The sequence below is a fragment of the Vicugna pacos genome, chromosome 34 (genome assembly GCF_048564905.1).
Source record: "Vicugna pacos chromosome 34, VicPac4, whole genome shotgun sequence".
NCBI classification, from domain to species: domain Eukaryota; kingdom Metazoa; phylum Chordata; class Mammalia; order Artiodactyla; family Camelidae; genus Vicugna; species Vicugna pacos.
In genome coordinates this window covers 9,707,413-9,718,255 of record NC_133020.1, presented here as the reverse complement: position 1 = coordinate 9,718,255, position 10,843 = coordinate 9,707,413, and the positions used below count along the sequence as shown (strand labels likewise).

The 10,843-nt window shown below is 40.7% G+C and overlaps 1 protein-coding gene across 1 annotated transcript in view; it reads left to right on the top strand.

The window, feature by feature from the left end:
• The first annotated feature begins 1,500 nt into the window (after nucleotides 1-1,500).
• PDE3A (phosphodiesterase 3A) overlaps nucleotides 1,501-10,843 on the top strand; it is a 285,788-nt gene continuing 276,445 nt past the window's right edge. Inside the window, exon 1 of the mRNA XM_072954755.1 lies at nucleotides 1,501-1,606. The gene's annotated coding sequence lies outside the window, so the exon portion shown is untranslated. The remainder of the gene's footprint in view (nucleotides 1,607-10,843) is intronic.

Genomic DNA, 10,843 nt, shown 5'->3' with positions numbered 1-10,843 from the left:
TTGAGGCCCTTCCATTATTACTCTGAGAATATATAGAAATAAGTTTTTTGTTTAGAGAATATCACTTATGTAATTTCAGGAGTCATTATCTCGGTCAGCCTTTCTGGGATCCAGAGAAGGGCGATGCTGAGTCAGCTTTGGAGTAAGAGTCCTAAGACTGCGCTCTGGTGACCTCTTACTTGGTTATTGGTGCCTGTTATGGACTAAATGTTTGTGTTCCCCCAAATTCACATGTGGAAATCCTAACTCCAAGTTGATAGTATTAGGAGGTGAGACCTTGGGGAGTTACTTAGGTCCTGAGGGTGGAGCTCTCACGAATAGGACCACAGACAGCTCTCTCCAGCCCTTTGCCATGTGAGGACACAGCAAGAAGCCTGCCATCTGCCACCAGGAAGTGGGCTCTCACCGGATGCCAGATTAGCTGGTGCCGTGGTTTTGGACTTGCAGCCTCCGGGACTGTGAGAAATAAATTCTGTGTAAGCCATCCCCTCTATGGTATTTTTGTTATAGCAACCCAAACTGGCTAAGAGAGCGCCTGAAAATCCAGGGAGGAGCGTAGTGACCCAAATGAAGAAACTTTTATAAGAAGGTCAGGATCTAAGATATTTTACCGGATGGAGCACAGCAGTGGGGAAGGAGCCAAAATATATTGGTCGAAGAATGGGATCCGTAGACATTAAAGAGTCCAGTGGGTCAGAGAGAGATTCAGAAGCACACAGAGGACCACAGACTCACCATGTGTCTGTGACAGTTTGTCCCTTTGTGCATAAGAGGAGGCACAGGCTCACCCAGCTTTATAGTAAAAGCTTTCCTAGACTCACGTGAGCAGTATTTTGCTTTCCTTTCCATTATTTGGAGACTAGGAGCCTCTTTAGACTTGACTTTGGGTATTGGGGCTTTATGTCCATTGAATTCAATTTTGTTCAACATGAATGGACCCTTCATTCCTTTATTTTAACCTTTTTTCTTTCATCTGCCAGATGCTTCTCTCTGTGTTGCATTTGACTGCAAACTTCACCCTAAATCTTACCAAGGGATTGTCTGTCCTCAGCTAAAACACCTTTGGTGAAGGAACATCACCAACTCCCAAAGTTGTTGAACTTTTCATTTTCAAACGGCTTTCATCGTGAGCCAGTTCTTTCTTCTATAGGCAGATCATGAAAGCATTTGCTCTACAATATGGTTGTGCAAGAGAAATGTAGCTCCTTTGCTGTGTCAGTTTCTGCACTGACCTTGTTCACACCTGCCCACTCCACACACAGGCAAACTGGAGAGTGTGGACATTGAAGACTTCCCAATGGACATTATTTCCCTCTCTTTCAATTCAAAGCAGAATCTTTATTCTTTCCAAATTTCAACTCCCTTTGACGTCTGGTTTCATTTTTGATGGCTGTATTTCCTTAGGTAATTGCTCAGTATTTCAGATTTCATTCTGGTCTCTTTCTTCTCCTAAGGTGGTGCCTAGATGTATGAGACCTGCTCAGTGTATTTTCTTGTCACTGGAGAAGTTTCTGCAGACCCACGTGGTGCCCTCCAGATCATCTGTTCTCTGAGACCCTTGAGAAGTGCCATCTGATCTACCTCTTAGACCGGAGAATTCTGAGGGGTGAGTGGTCCCATGTACTATTTTAGGCAAATACGAACGCACTCAACACTGCCACCCATGAGCTTCACAATTTTACCTACAGAATGGAAGAGCCTGCCCATGAAGAGCCCACTCAGTTTGGTATCAGGTATCTGTTCATCTACTGGTGTTTTCGTCACATCTGCAACCCTTCCCCGGGACACGTGGGAGATACTGGGGCCCCAAACACCAGTCACAGGCCAAGGGAGACCAGAAACCTGGCCTCGGCTTGACAGAGACCCAATATCCACAAGTGCCCCTGAGATATTTCTCCTTAGCAGTGCTGGGTGGGGCCCTGAGCCTGTCACCCTCCTTGGGGCCTGAAGCCTCCAAGCTACATGGGGAGAAAACTGTCCCTGTTGCTAACATCCACCTCCATTCTCAGTCATTCCACTTAAAGCTCAGCAACAAATTGAGAAGAGAAACAGATCCTGGTGTCTCATCCACTTGCTTTATTTTGTCTTCCTTCTTCCCATGACCCCTGAGAATGAGATGTTTTTTTCTTTACCTAATAACTGTCCCCTACACCAGGCTAGAAGCCTAACGGCCAGGGTGTGCTGATAAATGTTTAACCACTGGCCCTTTGGGGGAAGAAAACTGATTTGTGGTGTTGCAAATGTCCGTGGGGTAAGTACTCCAGGTGTTGCTGATTTCAAGCTACCAAAAGATGACTTTAAATGAATTGAGGAGAAATGCACATCGTTGGCTCCTGGAAGCCAGTGGCAGCCTGTTCCAGTACACGACTGCCCAGGACTAGAGCTCATTCGTCAAGCAGTGGACTCCCTGTAGTAGTGTCTGTGGTCTGAACCTTCTAGCTTCCCTCAATTGGTAGCCTAAAGAGATATTAAAATTTCTTTTCCCCTCTTTTATTCCAGTTTAACATCAACTGCAGTGTGTATTCAGGGAAGATTATATGTTGTGCATTTAACAAATTATCTACCATTTTAGGAAACTATTTCATGAGTATTTGAGCAGCCAGTAAATCACCGCCGTTTGTCAGTCTGCTTTTAGCTCTTGTGGGGTCATGTCAATTGATATCATCGGTAAAATTTCATTACGTCTTCTTTAATAATGCTTGCTAATTTACATATTGAAATATGTATTAATTTATCATAAACTTTTCTCCTTTATACTTTTTCACTTGATTGAGGTATGATTGAGAAATAAGATTCTAATATATTTAAAGCGCACAACCTGATGATTTGATCTATGTGTATATTGTGAAAGGATCCTCCCACTGAGCTAATTAATACATCCATCACCTCACATATTTGTACTCCCTGCCCCTTTTTTGGTGAGAACATTCAAGTGCTGCTCTTTTAGCAAATTGCAACTGTACAATAACACAGCACAGTGTTATCGCCTCTAATCACTGTGTTATGTGTTAGATCCTCAGAGCTTATTCATCATGTAACTGAAAGTTCGTGCCCTTTGATCATCCTCTCCCTCCTTCTTCCATCCTCCCGGCAACTACAGTTCTACTTTCTATTTCAATGAGTTCAATTTTTAAAACACTTTTTTAGGTTTCACATGTAAGTGACACCATGCAGTATTTGTCTTTCTGTGTCTGGCTTATTTCACTTGGCATAATGTCCTCCAGGCTCATCCATGTCGTCGCAAATGACAGAATTGAGTTCTTTTTAAGCCTGAATAATATTCCACTTATTCCAAATATCACCACACTTTCTTTATCCATTTCTCCATTAATAGACATTTACGTTGTCTCCATACCTTGGTTATTGTGAATAATGTTGCAGTGAACTTGCAGATATCTCTTTGAGATAATTGTTTCGAATCCTTCAGATACATAATCAGGGTTGTATGGTAGTTCTATTTGTAATTTCTTGAGGAACCTCCTTACTGTTTTCCATAGTGGCTTCACCGGTTTATGTTCCCACCAACAGTGCACAAGGATTCCCTTTTCTCCACATCCTCACCACGTTTGTTATCTCTTATCTTTTTAATAATAATCGTACTAGTATGAGGTGTCTCCCTTATATTAAAACTGGGAGATTATATAGATTTTTGAAATAATCTAGGTGAGTGTCTATGAATTTTATTTTAGTAAAGGTGATTGTTTTAGAAGGAGATCTTGAGACAAGGATTTGAATGGAAGTAGTTTGGGAAGTAATTCCCAGGATGCATTGGTCGGGAGTGAAGAAGTGAGACAAGAAAGGAAAGGAAAAGGAAATCAGTTGCATTAAAAAGCAGGTTACCATCGACGGGCAACTGAAGCACACTCTGACTGGGAGCCCCTGGGAGACTGCGTAGAGCTGCGTAGAGTCTCACATGTGGCTCAGGCATGAGCCTAGGGCTAAAGAAAGAACCCAGGCAGGGAGGCACGGCTGTAGCCATTTTCAGGGAAAGTGAGTGCAGACTGGTGGGACACTAACCTCTGCTACAGTCCACCCCTTCCTTGGACCACTCGGGCCCGCTCAGGCCTGGCTGGAAGGTAATCTGCTCTGTTTCGGATTCTGCGAAGGGGTAGATGTTCTCTCTCTCTCCTTCTCTCTCCGCACGTGCGTGCGCACACACACACAGTCTTCCTACAACAAAGCTCCCTTTTCTGCCACCCATTCAGCACTTTCACTGGCCTAAGTTTCTTACCTGATGGATCACAGACCTACATCTGTGAGGGCTCTGAGCCCTACACTGCCTCGATCATATCAGATTATCCCCTGGGATGGAAAGTACCAAGAGGCTTGGCAGTGAGTTCTTTGAGTTCCTTGAGTTCCAGCCACACTACTCTCTGTTCCCATGATGCAGAAGTGACCCTCTTCTCATGACAATCAGCATAGTGACTCCTTTTGTTGCTTTCTGGTCTCCTGGCATGAGATGCCCATGATGTCTGGGCAGCAGCCCAAAGTTTTAGGTGTAATGAAGCCCTAATTGTGTCCCCAGGTGGAGGCTGTGCCCCAGCCACCCTCCCCTCCACAGTTGTCTGCACTTTGTGAGATGACTGAAATATTCTTTCAGGCTAGCATCTTCTAGCCTGCCGCGATGTCTGTAAGCACTCTCTGCAACCAGAAAAAGTCCCCAGTCACAGATCAGCAGTAAGAGGTCGCTGGTGTGCACAACCAAAGATATGGGAGGGGAACCGACAGCATCTGCTATGTGCTAAAGGGCACTGTGATATTGTGATTTATAATAAGAAATATATGTTTGGATTTCACCCCGATTTCTGGCGCAGGGCTCCTAAAACTCTTGGAGTTTCTTAAATGATGAGAGCCATCAAGGTGTTTTATTATGTTAACAGGTTGACTTTTGGACCTCACCTATGGATGGAGGCTGGTTGCCAGAACCAACCATGTGATTGGAAGATTGACACTTTCAGTCCCACCCCAGACCTCCAGGAAGGGGGTTGGGGTGGGAGGTTGAATCATTTAATTATTTATGTGTATGTAATGAAGCCTCCATGAAAACCCTAAAGGAGAAGGTTTGGAGAGCTTCCAGGTCGGTGAAGATGTGGAGATTCGGGGAGAGTGGTGGCTCAGTGAGAGCCTGGGAGCTCCAGGGCTTTTCCGCATGCCTTCCCTTTTGCATCTATCCACCTGGCTGCTCCTGAGTTATATCCTTTTATGGTGAAGTGGTAATCTGGTAGGTAAAATGTTTGAGTTCTGTGAGCTGCTCTAGCAAATTAACTGAACCTGAGGCGGTCATTGGAACTCTCACCTACAGCTGGTTGGTCATGAGCACAGGTGATCCACCTGGGCTTTTGACTAGTTCTGAAATGGTGATAAGGTGGGCTTGGGTGTGGGGTATGGGAGGGAAGGCCATTTAGACCTTAACCTGTGGGATTTAATGCTGTCTTCAGGTAGATAGTGTCAGAACTGAGTTGAATTGTAGGACACCCAGTGATGTCTGAGAATTACTTGCTGGGTCATGTGGGAAAAAACCCACACACTGGAGGGACATTAACTGTGAGACTGGAAACTGCTGTGCCATACTATGAACTGTACATCATATCATATAATTTCGTCTTGATAGCTGCATTCTGTTGCTTTTATCAAAGTACCCCTTCTTTTATTTCATCCTGTACTTTATGCCATCATTGGGACACAAGCATTTTTTTAAGTCAGGTAAACCTGAGGACAGAGAAAAGGAAATAAAGCAAAACAGATATAACCTGTGTCCTTCCAGCTTTCAGGGCCTCTTCAGTGAGGACAGAGAAAAGCAGTTGTAAGTGTGAGCAGGACTTGAAGTCCTCAGTTACTGAGCATAACTTGTGAGTTTTCTGCAAATAGTAACAGAAAATCGTCTGTTCAGATCCCACTTAGTCCTACTGCTTGGGTGCAACAGGAAACTTATTTTAGCCTTCAGCCCAGATATATTGGTTAAATTATTACCATTTTAATTTAGAGGCAGCTGAGAAAATAAATGCCAATTACTCCCAGTGACCACTGGATTCAAGATGTTTTTTCATTCATTAATTATTGGGGATTGGGCTTTTGTAAGAGGAGGTGATGGTGACCCTGCCCTCTCTTTCTCTCTCATTTAACACCTCCTTCGTAGAGGTGTTGTGAGAATTTCTGCCTGTGTGGTGATGAAGTTCAGTAGCCTGCTTTGAATTTCTCAGTGGGAAAGGTGTCATAAAATTTTAAAGCAAAAAATATACTTCTCCTAATAAGGATGTTGATCTTGAAATGCAATATGAAAGCCAGAGACTGGAAATTTAAAACTTGTAATGAAATGCTCTAAAGCTGTGATCTCTTCTGACCTTGGGAGTTCAGCAGGGGTGGGCCCAGGGAAGACTTGGATGGAAGATGCTGCAGGATGTGGTGGCGGTGATTCAGTAGGTGGCCTTCTTCCATCCCAAGGTGGTCCAGAGCCAACTCCCAGCGTGGAGTTTCGGAGTCCTGTGCTGCAGGAGAACCAGCTATTGGATGGGATGTAAGACTGAGGTTCAGACCACTTCTGCTCATTAAAAATTCCAGGGCATTTTTATAAGGTTAAGGAGGCATCCTTGTGTTCTACAATCTGGTTCCAGTTGGGTGGCAAAATTGGCTACTTAGTAAGTTCTAGAAAAAAAGACTACGCGTGGAAATTTCAGGAGGATAATTAACATTGCTATGGGAGGCTATTCTGATGAATTGATGTAAAATGGTATACTGAAGTCTTTTATGAAGTAGCAAAACAAAACACCTGTTTGAGTAAACTTTCTTATAACTGTATTTGTAGATGAGAGCTAAATCTCTTTTTCTTATTAAGTTCATGTAATAAGGGTTAATTTAAGGAATATCTCCAGAATTTATATATGCTGATGAAGTGATTTGTATTTTCAGGGTTTTTTTCTGGGCTTTTCTTTAGTCCCTAGAATAATTGATATTTAGGATAGGAAATGGAATAAGATACATAGTGAATGATAATAATTGTTTTAATTTAGAATAATCTGAAAGCTGTTCCTGACCCTATTTAGTGGTGTGTCACCCATAACTTTGAGAACTCTTGCATGTTGTCACCCTTAATTTTACATGATAATTAATGCATTATAACTACAAAAATCAGAGCAAGAATGTACAATTTATTCCTAATAGTAAATGGACTAAGGTCCTTAGAAAAGAAAAGAAAAAAAGAGAGAGAGAAAAAAATAAAATCAGTATAAAGATTAGGTAAAGGAGAAGAGAATGATTATGAGGGAAAACTTACACATTCCTAGGTTTTTCTAGAGTCTTCCTTTTCTGGAATGGGAGAAGAACCACATTGCTTTCTTCCACAATCACTTAACTATTCTTACTGAGCTCAAAATGCCCCATTTCCAGATTTTGGTTAGAGGAAACCATTGAGCCTAAGCTCTGTATGTAATTTGTCATTTCTGTGGAAAGTTACCATAGCTCTGTGGTTCCAGGAGGATGAAAAAAAATGCCTCACAGTTTCAGGCAGAGAACAACTCAGATTAATTAACACAGTACTTCCCTCTCAGGACCTGAGTGTGAGATACTGACTATATTGAGAAGCCCGGATGATGCCTTCTCTTCAGAATTCCATAGTAGTGGGGGAAATAGTAGACTCCAGCAATTTCCTTTTTGTATTTGAGTTTAAATCTTTAAGAGTAAATAATAATTTGTAGGCACTGGTTACTTCTTTTCTACAGTTTCTACAGGTGATTATTGTATAAATGCTGCATTTTGATACTTTTGCTGCACCCTTACAACATAGCGATTGTGTTCAAGCCAATCAGACAGGCCAGAGTCATAAATGAGATGATCCTTTTGGGGCTAATGCTTTGGGGAAGGCAAGAATTTAAGAGGCAGTGTAACAACTAGCCCTAAATGCTGTGAGGTCCAATACAGCTATGAGTTATGTAGATATAAGGAGTGTAGGATAACCAATCAAGTTCCATATTCTTTAGCTAGATTGACTTTAAGATGAAAATTACATAGTTGCTGGGTCGTGGCATCACCAGACCTGGAATCCAAACGGAATTGTGGAGCATCTTAAGCGAGACATCTGAAATCTGAGGCCTGTTTCTGCATTTATCCAATTAGGATGCTCTTACCTTCTCCATCTGTCTTGTATATTTCATAGTGAACAATGTTAATAAATCATCTTTGAAAGCAAAGGATAAAACTATACTTAAGTACTTGTATTTCTTTTTAGGATAAACTGATTTATAATAGTCAAAAGAGTAAACTATTATATTTTCTATTTTTTAAGTTATACATTTATTTTACTGTAATGATATATAACAATTGTTTCAAAACAAATTAATCAAACACCAAAAGAATTTCAATGACAATCTCCAGGTCCATGCATGTTACTTCAAATTGCATTATTTTAGTCTTTTTTATAGCTGAATAGTATTCCATTGTATAAATATACCACAACCTCTTTATCCAGTCATCTGTCGATGGACATTTAGGTTGTTTCCATGTCTTGGCTGTTGTGGATAGTGCTGCTGTGAACCTTGGGGTACGTGTGTCTTTTCGAATTATATTTTCCTCTGGATATATGCCCAGGAGTGGGATTGCTAGATCAGATGGAAAGTCTATTTTTAGTTTTTTTATTAACCTGCATCCTGTCCTCCATAGTGGCTGCATCAATTTACATTCCCACCAGCAGTGTAGGAGGGTTCCTTTTTCTCCACAGCCTCTCTAGCACTTATCACTACAATGAGACATCAATTTATAGCAGTCAGAACGTCCATCGTTAAAAAGTTACAGCATTTTAGGATGGTTTGCACATCAGTGGAGGCTGTAGAACTGAAGTATGATGTCAGTTTACTAGTAACTTACTTGGCAATCACTGTATTGTCTTCTACCTCTCCCCCGGAAAAATAATTTTTTCATATTATTACACATTTCTTTTAAATTTTAGTAAAGTGTATTCTTCTTCATAAAATAGTATTTGAGGTGTTCCTTTAATAGAAAGGTTCATTTTTGTAGACTAGAGTAAATATGGGCTGTGATGCACTCATGAAGATGGTGTTATTGAAAATTCCTGCTAACTTTTCTTCAGTTACATGCTCTCTGCCCACTCTTTGCCCCATCTGAAAAACAATAATTAGTTTCTTTGATTTTTTTTTATACATATTCTTGTATGGCTGTATTCAGAGTCCAGTAGAAGAGAGTTTTTATTTTATTTTTAAATTAAAGTGAATGATCTTAAAGAGTAAGACACAAGGGTGAACATTACTCTCAGGCTTTTCTCAACATATTTCTTATATTTTGAGATTAGGATTTTTTTTAAAGTAATCATTACTGAACAGAAATCAGTTCTCATTGAGTCCCTTCCACCACCATTTACTTTCACAGATACAGTTGAAAATCATTATCCATAATGATGGATTTGAGACACTGCAAGATTCTGAATCATCATAGAAAGATTCCATTAAATTTGCTGTGCTGATGGTGCTAAAGCAGAGAAGTGGAATCACTGATTTCAGTAAAACTTTAAAATAATAATATAAGCAATCTTAAAGCTCTTATTACTCATACTAGTTAGAGCATTTTGCTGTTTGTATAAAAACAGACATACAATAGGGGCATTCACGTTCTTTTGTTTGACTCAGGTACTCTGTAACATTCTCTAATGGCCTGTGAGTTCCTTCTTAGTAACCTTGTAATCCACTGGCATTGAGACAAGCTGCAAAGAATTCTATACAAGAAAGTGTAAGCCTTCACTTTTATACAGAACATCACCTTTTGATACATATCTGTATGAGACTCTTAAGTGAAAAACATGCTCATTTCACACACAAACAGAAATCATCATTGTTTGGAGGACTTTAGCAAAATATATATTTGTATTAGGACATACTAACTCCCTTTTGAAAGAGTTACAGCGCTTGCAGGTCCAGAGGAGAGAGTTCCTGTTACTGGTGAGTTACTGTATTACCAACAAGAGTACCTGATGTGGCTGTGATGGAGAATACATCAACGTATGGTAGGAGAGACTTGGATTCTAGGTCTGATCATGATCACATCTATTTTATAAATCAAACTTAGTATGTCTCATTTCCAAATTTTAAAACTAGATAAAAATGATGCATTTATATTACGACCAACTGAGAGAATTTATGGGGAGGTGACACAAAAGAAGTCCTGAGAACTGACTCTTATAGTTGGCAAGCTATTAAGATCTTGGAATTTACCCTGTGTTTTTTAAAAAATATTTTATTTATTTATTATTGAATTAGTTATTTTTTATTTGGGGGGAGATAACTAGGTTTATTGATTTTTTAGAGAAGGTACTGGGGCTTGAACCCAGGACCTCATGCATGCTAAGCACGCATTCTACCACTTGAGCTATATACCCTTCCCCCATTACCCTGTGTTTATTTTAACAGCCTTTGTAAAGAGTATGGTTGAAATACACATTTTAGTATAGTAGTGAGTCAAAAACTAGGTGTCTCAAAAATTTTCAGCTGAAGTGCCAAAGGTTAGAGGTGTGCCTGAGATTACAATCTCTCAGGCACCATGCCTGAAGCCTTTGTCTACAAAAGCCTTTGTCCCTTTAATCCAATGTGACAACAAAATGTTACCATTTTCTGCATGTGCCACAGAGTGAACAAGGCTGGGAATCCCTGTACTGAAAGCATTCTGATTTTCCTTAACTTTCTGTTTAGAAAAGGTAGAGCCAGCCTCTGACACCCAAAATGTGATGTAGGGAAGGTCAGCTCTCAGATGACAGGGGTGCACAGGACACGGAGGCCAAGTAAGCTGTCCTGGTGGTTTGTGCTGGTGACAGGCTGACTGTGAGCAACAGTGTTGTGGGGAGCAA